Consider the following 14,949-nt stretch of genomic DNA (forward strand, 5'->3'; position numbering starts at 1 on the left):
AGAGGATGATTATGAGGTGAGGCTTCCAAGTGTGGAACATCGACGCTGTACAATGAGTGGGAGCGATATTGAAAACCAGCCTGATTAGGATTTTCTCTGCTCTGTTTCTCACCGTTTTTGCCGCAAATGTGGGAGAAAATTAGACGGTTTAAAAAGCTGCTGGCATGACTTAATCCTCCGCCCGATGGCTTTTCAGGCTTCAGCGAAAGACCAAACAATCACTTTTTTTGCAGCAAAATTGCTCAATTCATGAACCCTACGCAACGGTACGCCTTGTTCATATTTAGGCCAAAAATAATGACCGTAATCAGATGCCGGGGTTATACTTAAGCTGATTTTTGCAAAACAAGATCCCGAGATATTTGGCGGTTTGTAGAAAAAGTCGTGCTTTTTCACAACAGTTTTCCATCCAAAGAAAAGAGCGAAGTCCATCTCCGCGTCGTGGTCTGGTCTGGACATGCGTTTCCTGTGACGTCACGCATTGCCGCCGTTTTGAACACCGAAGCGCCGGACACCGCTGTTGTGCCATCAGCCTGTTGCGCTGTGGGATGTCCAATACCCTGTCTCAAAAAAGGGACTCGCTTTCTACAAGTTTCCTAAAGATCCAGTTCGTCGGCCGACTCCGAGCTGTGCAGTGAGCACTTTGGTTCAGGTGGTTCAAGTGAAGCAACGTGCAAACGAGGCTAGGCTACAAACAAATGCTAGGCTATCCGTTTAACTACATGACTATTCTCTGGCCTAGGCTGTAAGCTTCAGTCGAAAAAGCTTTGGGTAATGCCAAACTGGAGGAAATGTGCTTGGTTAAGGCGGGGGGTCCATCAATCCATCCATTTTCCTCCGCTTTATCCAGGGCCGGTGTAACGATTTCAAACTACCCCCCATTTGGCACGGCTGTGTTAAATAGAAAATGTCCGGATGTTAAGTAAGGGATAATGTATAGAACGCTGGTCATTATCGGGAAAATAAGTACCGACAGGGCGAACCGGACCCCGACGCGAAGCGGAGGGGTCTTGTTTCGCCCTGAAGGTGGTTCTATACATTATCCCGCTTATTATACGGCCATTTGCCAACTGAACACACACAACATAAACTTCGTACGCTTTTATGAAGGTCCAAAGGTTTATTTAATGACATCCGCGACAAATAGTTCCCAAAAGTTTGCGCGTTGCGCTGCAGCGTTTGGCTAGGCTAGAAGCAGCAAGGCTATCAGCTAGCCTAGCTGCTTAGTTGAAGGCGCAGTTGGAGGAATGGTGGTGAATCTTTGGGTAAATTGAAAGTCAGACTCACGCTAACCTCACGAGCAATTCCCCCAACTTCTCTCTCAGTGACGGGGACAGAGAGAGTGTCCGCTACTACGTACGCGCGGAGTGATATGAAAGCACGAACTCCGTTGCCATGGGCAGCGGTCATTATTTTTTTCAGAGGTCCTTTATCAGAAAATAATGACCGGTAGAACGTTGGGAAATCCCATTCAAATCAACGGAGCGTTCTACTTACGTTGTGAAGAGCCGTATAATAATTGCTAATAATAGCTACAACTCTCGTAACTTTTCATCTAGTAAGGTTAGCTTTAGTTCATAAACTCCACTATCCTTAAGGTTAGGGCTAAGGTAAGGTTAGCTTTAGTTCACAAACTCCACTATCCTTAAGGTTACGGCTCCAACCGCGGTTCCTGTAAGGTATCTTATGGATGAAGAAAGCAGTTGAGAGGGGGGTAATCTGAAATCAGGGAAATCGCGTTCATCTTACCCCCGGGGGTAACTTGAAACTGATTTCAAATTACCGGGGGGTAGCCTGAAATGGGGGGTAGTTTAAAACCTTTACACGTGGTCGCCGGACAGCCGTCTCAGCAGAGATGCCCAGACTTCCCGATCCACACACACCTCCTCCAGCTGTTCTGGGGGGACCCCGAGGCGACACCAGGCCAGCTCGGAGACATACTCCCTCCAGCGTGTCCTGGGTCTTCCACGAGGCCTTGTCCCACTAGGACATGCCTGGAACACCTCCCGCGGGACGCGACCAGGAGGCATCCGAAACAGATGCCCTATAGCCACCTCAGCTGGCTCCTTTCGATGTGAAGGAGCAGCGACTCTACTCCGAGCTCCTCCCGGGTACCTGAGCTCCTCACCCAATCTCGAAGGGTGCGCCCAGCCACCCTGCGAAGGAAACTCATTTTCGGCGATCTTGTTTCTGTAATTTAAAAAAAAAATACTTTAACAAACGCTGAATTATGAATATAGTTTCTACTAAATAAAGATACAAAGACATGGGGAGGAGCAAAGTGGTTCAATAAATACATTTCAAATAAAACGGAGTATGCAAACATGAATGTTAGCATCGTGCTAATGATAACGGTTAGCTAGCGCTTGCTATGACTGCCGTTTTTTCACTTCTACAGAACAATCTGCTGTGAGAAAATATCCACATGGACCAGATTTACACTTGACATTATTTGTATGTGATACATAAGTTCAAATTCCACCAGAAAATGGCTAAAAAGGGTGAAAAATTTGGTTTCCCAAAATATTCTATTTTCCCCCTCGGCGAGGCCACACCCCCTTCTATGACGAGATGCCGACAGTATCTATCGTGGCATCCGTAACCCATGCTGTGATAAAGCAGTGATAGTCCGGCGTCACCAGTGTATTGAGAGGGATTATGGACCACATACATGTAGATAGAGGTCCGCAAACGTTAGAACTGTCACGGGTTCTAAGTGGAGTTAAAAAATCCCCAGACAGTTGATAAGGAAAAAGTCCCAAGGTTTCGATCTTCATTGTGTATCTGTTCAGCTCATCTGCTCAAGTGTGCCATTTTCTGAGTCCAGTAGCAGATAGATACACTGTTGCACTAGCCAGTGTTCAAAATGGCGGCTAGAACTACAGAAGTCACGTGACTGAAATGCATGTATATCGCGCCGCTGGACTTGAACTCGGGCGAACTCTTGGAGCCGTAAAGCGGTAGGTAGGTAGCTCATAGGAAGCTGCCGCTCTAGTGTTACCGCGAGAGGAGCCAAAAGCGTACGTACCCGGGACGTTGGCGCAGTAAAAGATGTCAGCGGCCTCGTCTTTACTGGCTCACAGAAGTGCGGGGGGGGGAGACGAGCGCCGAGTGGATGTTGGCCCGGCGAAGGTTTTTTTTTGCGGAGGACGTTGAATGAAAGGCAAAACATCCAGCGCCTTTAATATAAAATGTAAGTCAATAACTCTGCTGTTTCATTTCACGTCCTGTTTGCTCAAGCGTGAGGGTTTTATAAGAGCAGGTACTCACGACTGCGAGGCTACAGCGGAGCTCAACGTTTTGGTGAATCTGTGAATTGAATATGAAACTGCAGTTTGTGGGTAGAAACACGCACATCCACAGGCCTAAGTCAGTCTGCAGGATCAAAGAAAGAGGAATAATAAAGAAATAAAAGATCCGCACAACTGTGTAGCTCCCAAGCTTTTTCAATGCTCACTGAGTGACGTTTTTTTCCTCATACAAAGCGGTATGGAGGGGATGGCTTTCTAAGTCTTTTAATTCTCTTAGTCCATTTTGGTCTATTAATTTTTCGAAGTCTGTGGAATTATAAGTTTTATTTTACATTTATTTGACTTAAAACAGAAGATACAGCATCTGAAGCCAAGGCAAAACAAGAGCAAATACAATCTTTAAAACAGGAATATAAATTATAAAGACAGTAGAAAAAATGGCATGGAAACACTACCGGAGTCTGTTTTTGTGCTGGTTTGATCGCAACTAACTCCGAATTGAAGGCATTTATCCATCCATCCATCCATCCATCCATCCATCCATCCATCCATCCATCCATCCATCCATCCATCCATCCATCCATCCATCCATCCATCCATTTATCAATCCATCCATCCATCCATCCATCCATCCATCCATCCATCCATTTCTAAGAGCACTGACTGCATGTGTCCGGATCTTTGACATAATGTCAAAAGTTACAAAAGTAACCACTGGTTTATATGACAAGAAAAAATCTGATCATAATACTTTACATACTTTTAATCTTTATTGAATACATTATACAGACTGATGCAATAATGTCATCTATTATATAACTGGCTAATCTGATAAATTAATCCGATAACTAGCATTATGTGAAGTTGACACAAAAACCCAAATTCTCCAGATGCACCTGGGCATGAGTGAAAGGTCACAAAGTCCTCAATCACCTGACTCTGGGACCAGGAGGCCACTCCCTGACGTAAAGACTGAAAGAAATAATGGTGAACAAGCAATTTTCCATCTTCGTGAGGCCCAAAGCGCTTTAAAGGAAAGGAACCAGTCACCCATTCACACTCTCATTCATGCTCCAATGTAGGCAGACACTGGAGGCAATGTGATGGAAGTGTCTTGCCCAAGGACACGATGACAGTGTGCACCTGTGGATTTGAACCCCCGACTTTCCAACCCCGAGACGACCCGCTCTACCACCTGCGCTACTGTCGCCCAAAATGAAAAGAAAGAAAGAAGGAAATGAGGAAGGAAGAAACACAGAAACAAACACACAAACAAACAAACAAACAAACAAACAAACACAGAAACAAACACACAAACAAACAAACAAACAAACACAGAAACAAACACACAAACAAACAAACACAGAAACAAACAAACAAACAAACAAACACAAACAAACAGAAACAAACAAACAAACAAAACAAAAAAGGGGGAACAGTGGTGCAGATGGTAGAGTGGGTCGTCTCATGGTCGGAGGGTTGGGGGTTCATCCCGCCTCCTGAAGATGCACGCTGTCGTTGTGTCCTTGGGCAAGACACTTCACCCACGTCGCCTCCAGTGTCTGCGCACACTGGTGCATGAATGAGAGTGTGAACGAGTGAGTGGATCCTCGCTGTAAAGCCTGATGTTGGTGGAAAAGCGCTACAGAAGTTGAGACCATTTACTAAAGAAAGAAAGAGCTGACATGGTCTCCGTACTTGTAGAAATGATCTTAGCAGAAGCAGAAAGCCCTCCCTAGTCTGGTGAAGAAGCGAGTTGAGAGCGGTTTAGGCCGGTTCAGGAAGGCTTTGAGCTCAATGTTAAGATGAAAAATTAAATTAAATTAATCCGATAACTAGCATTATGTGAAGTCGACACAAAAAACCCAATTCTCCAGATGCACCTGGGCATGAGTGAAAGGTCACCTGACTCTGGGACCAGGAGACCACTCCCTGACGTAAAGACTGAAAGAAATAATGGTAAACAAGCGATTTTCCATCTTCGTGAGGCCCAAAGCGCTTTAAAGGAAAGGAACCAGTCACCCATTCACACTCTCATTCATACTCCAAGTTCGCAGACACTGGGGGAAATGTGGGGGAAGTGTCTTGCCCAAGGACACGATGACAGTGTGCACCTGTGGATTTGAACCCCCAACTTTCCAACCCCGAGACGACCCGCTCTACCACCTGCGCTACTGTCGCCCAAAGTGAAAAAAAAGAAAGAAGGAAATGAGGAAGGAAGAAACACACAAACAAACAAACAAACAAACACAGAAACAAACAAACAGAAACAAACAAACACACAAACAAACAAACACAGAAACAAACACACAAACAAACAAACACAGAAACAAACACACAAACAAACAAACACAGAAACAAACAAACACACAAACAAACACACAAACAAACAAACACACAAACAAACAAACAAACACACAAACAAACACACAAACAAACAAACACACAAACAAACAAACAAACAAACAAACAAAACAAAAAAGGGGGAACAGTGATGCAGTTGGTAGAGTGGGTCGTCTCATGGTTGGAGGGTTGGGGGTTCATCCCGCCTCCTGAAGATACACGCTGTCGTTGTGTCCTTGGGCAAGACACTTCACCCACGTCGCCTCCAGTGTCTGCGCACACTGGTGCATGAATGAGAGTGTGAACGAGTGAGTGGATCCTCGCTGTAAAGCCTGATGTAGGTGGAAAAGCGCTACAGAAGTTGAGACCATTTACCAAAGAAAGAAAGAGCTGACATGGTCTCCGTACTTGTAGAAATGATCTTAGCAGAAGCAGAAAGCCCTCCGTAGACTGGTGAAGAAGCGAGTTGAGAGCGGTTTAGGCCGGTTCAGGAAGGCTTTGAGCTCAATGTTAAGATGCTTCAACACATCTTCTTCAAAAGCAGCTGGTTCTGCTGCCTTCAGGAGAGCGCGGGCAGAGCCGTGCTCCAGCACTAGCCGTTTAGCTGCTGCTTTTCCAATCTTCTTCAGGTCTGTCAAGCTGATGTCACATTCTCCACCAACGGCCAGCTGTTCCTTGATCTTCTCACTCAGGTTGATGGCCATGTGCACACAGTCCTGTCTGTTGTGCGATCCGGCCAATTTAAGCACTTTCTTGACCAGCGCATGAGAGAGAATGTAGGACACAGGACGTTTACGAGAAAAAGTGATGTTACCTGGATCACTCTCCCCAGCAGCGAGGATACTGTCCTCTCCGACGGGGTCAGCTGGTTGGGGAGTGTTAGTGAAGAGGGAACAGTCCAGACGCTCAGCAGGAGTGGATACATCACTCTCTCCAGCAGCGAGGATACTGTCCTCTCCGACGGGGACAGCTGGTTGGGGAGTGTTAGTGAGGAGGGAACAGTCCAGACGCTCAGCAGAAGGAGTGGATACATCACTCTCTCCAGCAGCGAGGATACTGTCCTCTCCAACGGGTTCAGCTGGTTGGGGTGCGTTGGTGAGGAGGGAAGAGTCCAGACGCTCAGCAGAAGGAGTGGACACATCATTCTCTCCAGAAGCGGGGACGTCATCCTCTCCAACTCTTTCTGCAGGGTCAACAGTAGCCATGCTGATCACCACAGTTAACACACTTCTCTTCTCCACATCAGTTGCGTCCGGCACTGGTGGACTGGCCTCTGCTTTCTCTTCAAGTGTTTGAGGTTGAACTAAACTGCAGACATCTTGAAACTCCTCAGTATTGGGGTTGGTTTCCACCCCCATGAAGTCCAACAAAGGCTGGACATCTGCCAACAGTTTCTGCAGCTCAAGCGCGAGCTGAGCGTCCAGCTCCACTTCTGAAGGCTCATCATTATCTTCAAGCTGGGATGTCGTAGCTTCAGGCGTCTGTGTATCTGCAACTGTCATTTCTGCGTCGTCCTGAGACACCACGTCGACTAATAATGAACCCTCCATAAAAACCTCTTCCTCTGGGTGAGCTCTGTCACTTTGGTCAGCTGAGAAAGTGTTGCCCTGAGGAGCCACTGGATTCTGGACCACCTCAGGGTCCTCGAGGACTGGGGCGTCGCGAACGGGAGAAGAGTTTACTTCTGTCATAAGAAGAAGCTCTTCCTTTGTGTTCTCTGGTTCGAGACAGGGAAAATTATAACCCCATTTATTCAGGATTTTAGCAGCAGCGTTTTGTTTGGCCTCTTTCTTAGAGAGTCCAGCCCCCACAACAGTCTCCTCTGCTACCGTTAATCGAACGTAGAAGACCCAGGTGTCAAAGGCTTTGTCAACGTTGACGACTTTGTACGCTGCGGGCTTTCCTCTCCACTTTGTCACTAAATCATGCAGACAGACAATGGGATTAGCGGTCGGCTCAAAAGAAGGCCGTTTTTTCCACAGCTTGGGCTTTTGCGCAGAGTTTCCGGACAGCGTTTTCAGTGGGAGCGGGCGACGGCGTAGTTCGGGCAGAATCTCCCGTGCTGCGAGTGTTTTGGCGATGATTTTAGTCGGGCCTTGAGCCACAGCCGATAAACTTCCCACCGTTAAACGCAAGGTGAAGGAAGCGCTGTGGATCGGACCGTCTTGTTTCAGCTCGAGAAAACAAGCGTCTAATCTATGTTTCGCTGCGAGTTCGTGGACCTCACAGACTTCGTTCTTGTAGTTGACGTCCACCTGCTGCTGTAGGGACATCGTTTTTGCGTGAGCGTTCTCCATTTCAGTCGGAAAAGTCTTGTGTTCGTGTCTGGAAGTTTGAGGAGAAATATTAATACACGTCTCGTCTCACTAAAACTCTGAACAGGAATGAGCTGTGACAGAGTCTGACCTGGAATCTTAACACTAATTCTCTTGTTGCTATGACGTCACACTGAGATGGAATGGATGAGTTGAATTATGCAAATGAGCACGGAATGTTTTGGGCTGGTTACTTCCTGGTTACCAGTGTTGGTTAACGACGACTTCCTGTCCACACAAATTATAGATACAGACGGCATCTCTGGAATCGCCCATATATGGTCATTTTTGAAAACAGTTAAGGTGGAAAACAATTTTGAAAAAATTTAAATTTTCTCTATTTATTAAAAAACTACTGTAACAAACGCTGAATTATGAATATAGTTTTCTACTAAATAAAGAAACAAAGACATGGGGAGGAGCAAAGTGGTTCAACAGCCCATACATACATGAATAACGGAGAATGCTAACTTGATGCTACATGTTGTACATGTACAGCATCGGGCTAATGCTAGCGGTTAGCTAGCGCTTGCTACAACTGCCGTTTTTTCACTTCTACTGAACAATCTGCTGTGAGAAAATATCCATATGGGCCCGACTTACACTTGACTTTATTTATGTGTGATAAATAAGTTCATATTCCACCAGAAAATGTCTAAAAAGAGTGAAAATTGTGTTTCTCTAAAGATTCTATTTTCCCCCTTGGCGAAGCCACGCCCCCTTCTATGACGAGATGCCGTCTGTATCTATAGAGATTTACATTAATGTTAGCCTTTAGCTTTAAGGCTAAAACTTCATGTGAACAAAGAAGTCTTTTTGTTTTATGAAAATCCGCCTCCGAGTATGGAGGACCGTGGCTGCCAAAACTATAAATATATACATAAATAAATAAATAAATAAATAAATTTAAAAAAGATAAAATTTGCAAAGAAATGCGTGCAATTATGAGAATAAGTGCATTTATTTCTGTATTTATTTATTTATATATTTATTTATTTCTGTATTTATTTATTTATTTACATATTTATTTATTTTTGTATTTATTTATACATTTATTTCTGTATTTCTCTATTTATTTCTCTATTTCTGTATTTATTTTTGTATTTATTTATTTATTTATATATTTATTTATTTCTCTATTTATTTATTTATTTCTCTATTTATTTATTTATTTTTGTATGTATTTATTTATTTCTCTATTTATTTATTTATTTCTCTATTTATTTTTTAATTTATGCATTTATTTATTTATTTCTCTATTTATTTATTTATTTCTGTATTTATTTATTTATTTCTGTATTTATTTATTTATTTCTGTATTTATTTATTTATTTCTGTATTTATTTATTTATTTCTTTCTGTATTTCTCTTAATGAGATGCAAATCATGGGGTGGGTCGGGATGCCTCTGCTGTCAGCTCATTGGTCAATCTTTTTCCTTGCTCCAGAGCTTGTCCAGCATAGACGGCCATGTTGAGATCACTGTGTTCTCGCTATAGCCATGTCAGAACGAGAAAAAAAAAAAAAGCATTCTTCCATATGCAGCAATTGCATTGTGTGTGTGTTTTTTAAACAAATAAGTAAATTATCCTTTGCTCTGGGTCGCTGAACAGCCTCCATTTTGGAGTGGTGAACGGTTGCATGTTGGACCTCAAGCATATCTAGTTGGGGACTGCTGTGCTATGTTCTAATGAGCTGAGAAGACTGGCGGACAGGAGAATCTGTAGTGCTGACTATATTATTTTCCATTTGGATCAGTTACGTAAAGTCCCGTCGCCAGACGTCAGTCTTAAGGCGTCATTAGTACTACTATAAAGAACATATTTTTCGGTATTCACGAAGCCCTGGCGCACACTGATCATTACATTAAACATAATCAACAGCAAATATGACCAGACCAACTACAGCTGTAACATCAGTCCTCGTGGCGGAAACGTCAGTAGGCCCACATGCGTTTCTCCGAGCTGAGCCTCCTCATCAACACATCCTTCTACTCAAACTTGAACTTATGAGTGAGGTCCTTTTCAAAAGCAGCTGAATGAGCTGGGCCTTGCGTCTGTGCAGAATACTGCGCCGATGCAACGAAAACACGTTTCCGAGCGTGGAAAACGACCGGACTCTGGGGCTGTAGAACGAGCGCCTGCACCCCCACACTCCCCCCACACACACCCCCACACTCGCGCCACCGTTTGTACCATGAATATGGCTCGGTCAGTGCTGTGGCCGCGTCCACTTTTCAGTCTCTCTCAGCTTCACTAAAGCTCCAGTGTCTGAGTGTAAAACGCACACTTCGAACGCGGGGACTTTTCGGCGGACTTCAGCGCTTTGTAGTAAAACACACACGAGCACCTGTCACTGCCTTTGCCTCTCACGAGCATCGTGGACTCTCAGGGCGGAGGATGATCGTTGATGCCCCTCTATCATATCACCTATATTTTATTTTGTGCCCAGACAACACGGGAGCCGTGCGCAATTGCGCACGAGCGCAGCTTGGAAGGAACCGTGCCAGAGAAAGAGAGAGAGGGATGAAATGCCGCCTCCGTGCTAGAGGAGGAAATAGTTAGGCTACTTGTTGTGGAGTTTGGGCTGGTCTAATCGGGCAGAAAGCGCGAAAGTAACACTGTACAATTGAGTGATCTTTGCCCAATTTGTAGTGGTTTGTAGTGGGCACACGCATCTTGACAGCATGGCGCTTCTCAGCGCACGCCTGTAATGTACATGTACGCACTTTGCGCGAGAGCTCGTCGCGTGCGGTGTATTAAACCGATTGAAAGCGCAAAGTAACAGTTTCGCACATGAGTGATACGTATCTTGGCCCGGTTTGTCGTGGTTATCCGGCCATCCTGCATGTTTTCTAGTGGTTATACCCGTCGCTATGGGCTGGCCATACGGGGCCATGCCCGCCCCCCCGACACAGATGTGGTGTAGTAGACTACGTGATACGCAGACATACGCCGTATAACCACGAGAAGGCCTGCAGAACTGCTGTACAACCACTATAAATTGGGCAAAGATCACTCATTTGCACAGTGTTACTTTCGCGCTTTCTGCCCGATTAGACCAGCCCAAACTCCACAAGTAACCTAACTATTTCCTCCTCACGGAGAGAGAGGACCGGCGGCATTTAATGCATGTAGGCCTACTGACGTTTCCGCCACGAGGACTGATGTTACAGCTGTAGTTGGTCTGGTCATATTTGCTGTTGATTATGTTTAATGTAATGATCAGTGTGCGCCAGGGCTACGCGAATACCGAAAAATATGTTCTTTATAGTAGTACTAATGACGCCTTAAGACTGACGTCTGGCGACGGGACTTTACGTAACTGATCCAAATGGAAAATAATATAGTCAGCACTACAGATTCTCCTGTCCGCCAGTCTTCTCAGCTCATTAGAACATAGCACAGCAGTCCCCAACTAGATATGCTTGAGGTCCAACATGCAACCGTTCACCACTCCAAAATGGAGGCTGTTCAGCGACCCAGAGCAAAGGATAATTTACTTATTTGTTTAAAAAACACACACACAATGCAATTGCTGCATATGGAAGAATGCTTTTTTTTTTTTTCTCGTTCTGACATGGCTATAGCGAGAACACAGTGATCTCAACATGGCCGTCTATGCTGGACAAGCTCTGGAGCAAGGAAAAAGATTGACCAATGAGCTGACAGCAGAGGCATCCCGACCCACCCCATGATTTGCATCTCATTAAGAGAAATACAGAAATAAATACAGAAATAAATACAGAAATAAATAAATAAATACAGAAATAAATAAATAAATACAGAAATAAATAAATAAATACAGAAATAAATAAATAAATAGAGAAATAAATAAATAAATGCATAAATTAAAAAATAAATAGAGAAATAAATAAATAAATAGAGAAATAAATAAATACATACAAAAATAAATAAATAAATAGAGAAATAAATAAATAAATAGAGAAATAAATAAATATATAAATAAATAAATAAATACAAAAATAAATACAGAAATAGAGAAATAAATAGAGAAATACAGAAATAAATGTATAAATAAATACAAAAATAAATAAATATGTAAATAAATAAATAAATACAGAAATAAATAAATATATAAATAAATAAATACAGAAATAAATGCACTTATTCTCATAATTGCACGCATTTCTTTGCAAATTTTATCTTTTTTAAATTTATTTATTTATTTATTTATTTATGTATATATTTATAGTTTTGGCAGCCACGGTCCTCCATATCCGAGGGCTGCACGATACGGAAAAATAATGTGGTTTTTTTTCTCCTATTGATCCATCTACATTTTTGTGTTTTATTCCATAAATTAATACAAAAAAATACAAAAAAAGTACGATCAAAAGCGCATTCAACTGCAGGTTTTCAAAATCAGTCCCATTGTGATTTAAAGGGACTATACAGAGTTTAAACATTTAAACTCTGGGCCCGGGGGCCAAATCCGGCCCACACAGAACCTCTGCCCCCCCCAAGAGCTCAAATTAAAAAAATGTGAGAAATATTGTCGGTATTTTAAAAAAAAATCCTGGCAGAGCACCCCACTTACTCATATGTATATATGTATATATACATATATACATATATATATACATATATACATGCTATATATATATATATATAGCATGATTCTCCACTTGTGGGTAGGGACCAGAAAGTAGATTGCACAGAAAGTGGTTCACTTTCATATGAGTAAGTGGGGTGCTCTGCCAGGATTTTTTTTTAAAATACCGACAATATTTCTCACATTTTTTTAATTTGAGCTCTTGGGGGGGCCAGAGGTTCTGTGTGGGCCGGATTTGGCCCCCGGGCCCAGAGTTTGGTGGTTCACTTTCTGTGGGTCAAGAGTCTAAAGGATTTTTTTTCGAAATGTTCCATTGGACACAGCATGGAATCAGTTGAAATGAGTGTCATTGGGCTGTTAAACAATTTAAACAATATGAGATTTATTTTCAATTTGATTTGGGTTGCAGCTTGTCACCCTTGGGTAATGGTGGGTCCCAAAGCCATGACACTTGAGAACTGATGTCACACCATCATCGACTATGGAGTGAATGAATAATGACTACTGTGTAGCGCTTTGAGCAACGTGGTAATACAGGCATGTAAAGCACTATACAAGTGTAAGCCATTATTATTATTTCCCGAAAAGCCCCGTATGGTCCAAGACTAGATTCCTAGACCTTCTATCTATGGGGTTCGAATGCTAACTACTGCACACTGATGCCAAGTTGACGTACGCAACAATGCAGTTTAGTAAGGTTTTATTTATTCAATCATAACATGAAAGTCTGATTTCCAACTGCGTCTCCTTGCTCTTGAGCCCAGGACCTTTTTTTTTTTACTTCGGATTTCATTGAAAGGAGGCAAGCGATGATTCCTATACAGCAAATTTCACTCACTTTTCCATGTTTTAATAGAAAACAACTCTCTCTTTTTGTACGGATTCTTTCCCATCTGTATCGATTCTGAATTTTGGGTCACTGGTATCGAAACTATTGATTCCTTGGTATCGATTCCCCACCATCCACACAGCCTTTGGTTTTGCTCATTCAAATGTGAAATTCCAGTAAGTCTTGTAGTGACGATTACGAAAAACGGTTGCCTTTGAGGAAGCTTCCGTATCTTGCCTACACGCTCCGTCTTTTCTCACGTTGCTGGACGTAAACATGTTCTTAAGAAAAACCCATCCATTTCGCACGTACAGTATTGCTCCCTTGACGCCACTAACCTGCGTCTTTATCCCTCAAGAGCTTTACAAGTTCTCGCAACGCTCCGGTCCCCGAAATCCTATCCATCAATACGGCCAAGCCCCTGGTTCCATCTGGCTCTTTTCATCTTTACACTTTTATAGCCTTTGTTTGACTTTACAGAGCGAGCATAGGAAGATAATAGTTGAGATTTACTGCGTTCTGGGGCGGCGTAATCGTAGTGCGGGTCGGGTTTTTATACGCAAAGCTACTTAAAGCAATTGAACGCAAATAACGGGTCACGCTAAGGAGGGCACGTCTGATATTAGCGTTATTGTAGGTGAGAGTTTCCATGTCCAGACGCTTACGAGAGCGCGGCTTTTGGCGTATTATTCTTGGAACGCGACCCGTGAGCTATAGACTCCCGTAGAAGCGAACAGGGGGTTTGCCATTTCGGGACGCGCCTGGCCATTCTATCCCATAGTAGCCGCATTTATAAGCCCCGTGATGGACAAGCGCTCGTCCGCGGCCAAAAAAGAGAAACGACTTACGACCAGGGAAAATGAAATAGAATCAATACTCCCGACATAACTTTTCAAATAAACATTTGCGCTCTCCGGACATTGTTGGCAGCGGCGCGTGGTAACCTGTCCCCATCGGTGGAATTCAATACGGAGGCATGGCAGCGGTGATGGCTACTGGCAAGATGTGGCGAGGGGAGCGGGTTATAGTGTTCTGTTTGTGTAAGGCAGAGAGGCAGACGGAGGGCGAGGGTGAATGCGCCGCTGTCTGCGAGGCTCTGGGAAGAAAGCGAAGGCTCGGTTCAGGCTCGGTCCCGGAGAGCAGAGTCGTACGGAATTAGGGATAAAAGTAATGGAGTGTTGAGTTTTTGGGGATTGATTGAAAGAAGAACTTGGAGAACTGTTGCAAACGTTGTACATTGAATCATTTTGCTAAAACTTTGTAAAAAGGCTGTGAGTGGCTTCGATGACACAATTCCAGACTCTATAGACAAAATCCATACTCATTCGTCCATCTTCTTTCTTTTTGCCATGCTACATCTAGAATGCCTGATCTAATCTCGAATACTTTGAAGCATGCGTGAGCAGTTGGAGGTGGAGCAGCCTCACTTCTGTCACTTCATCTCAGGACAGATGTAGCTTAACATAGTCGGAAGTGAAAGGAAAAGCGCTAAGTACTGGGGGTTGAAGTACTAGACTTCATGTCTTGAGTAAAAGTACAGACACTGATCCAGTTTTACTCCAACAAAAGTAAATGTTGTTTGGTCAAATTTTGAATCAAGCCAAAAAACTGAAGCGTTTGCAATTGAGAATATTTAT

Source organism: Gobius niger, assembly GCF_951799975.1.
Source record: "Gobius niger genome assembly, chromosome: 19".
Classification (NCBI taxonomy): domain Eukaryota; kingdom Metazoa; phylum Chordata; class Actinopteri; order Gobiiformes; family Gobiidae; genus Gobius; species Gobius niger.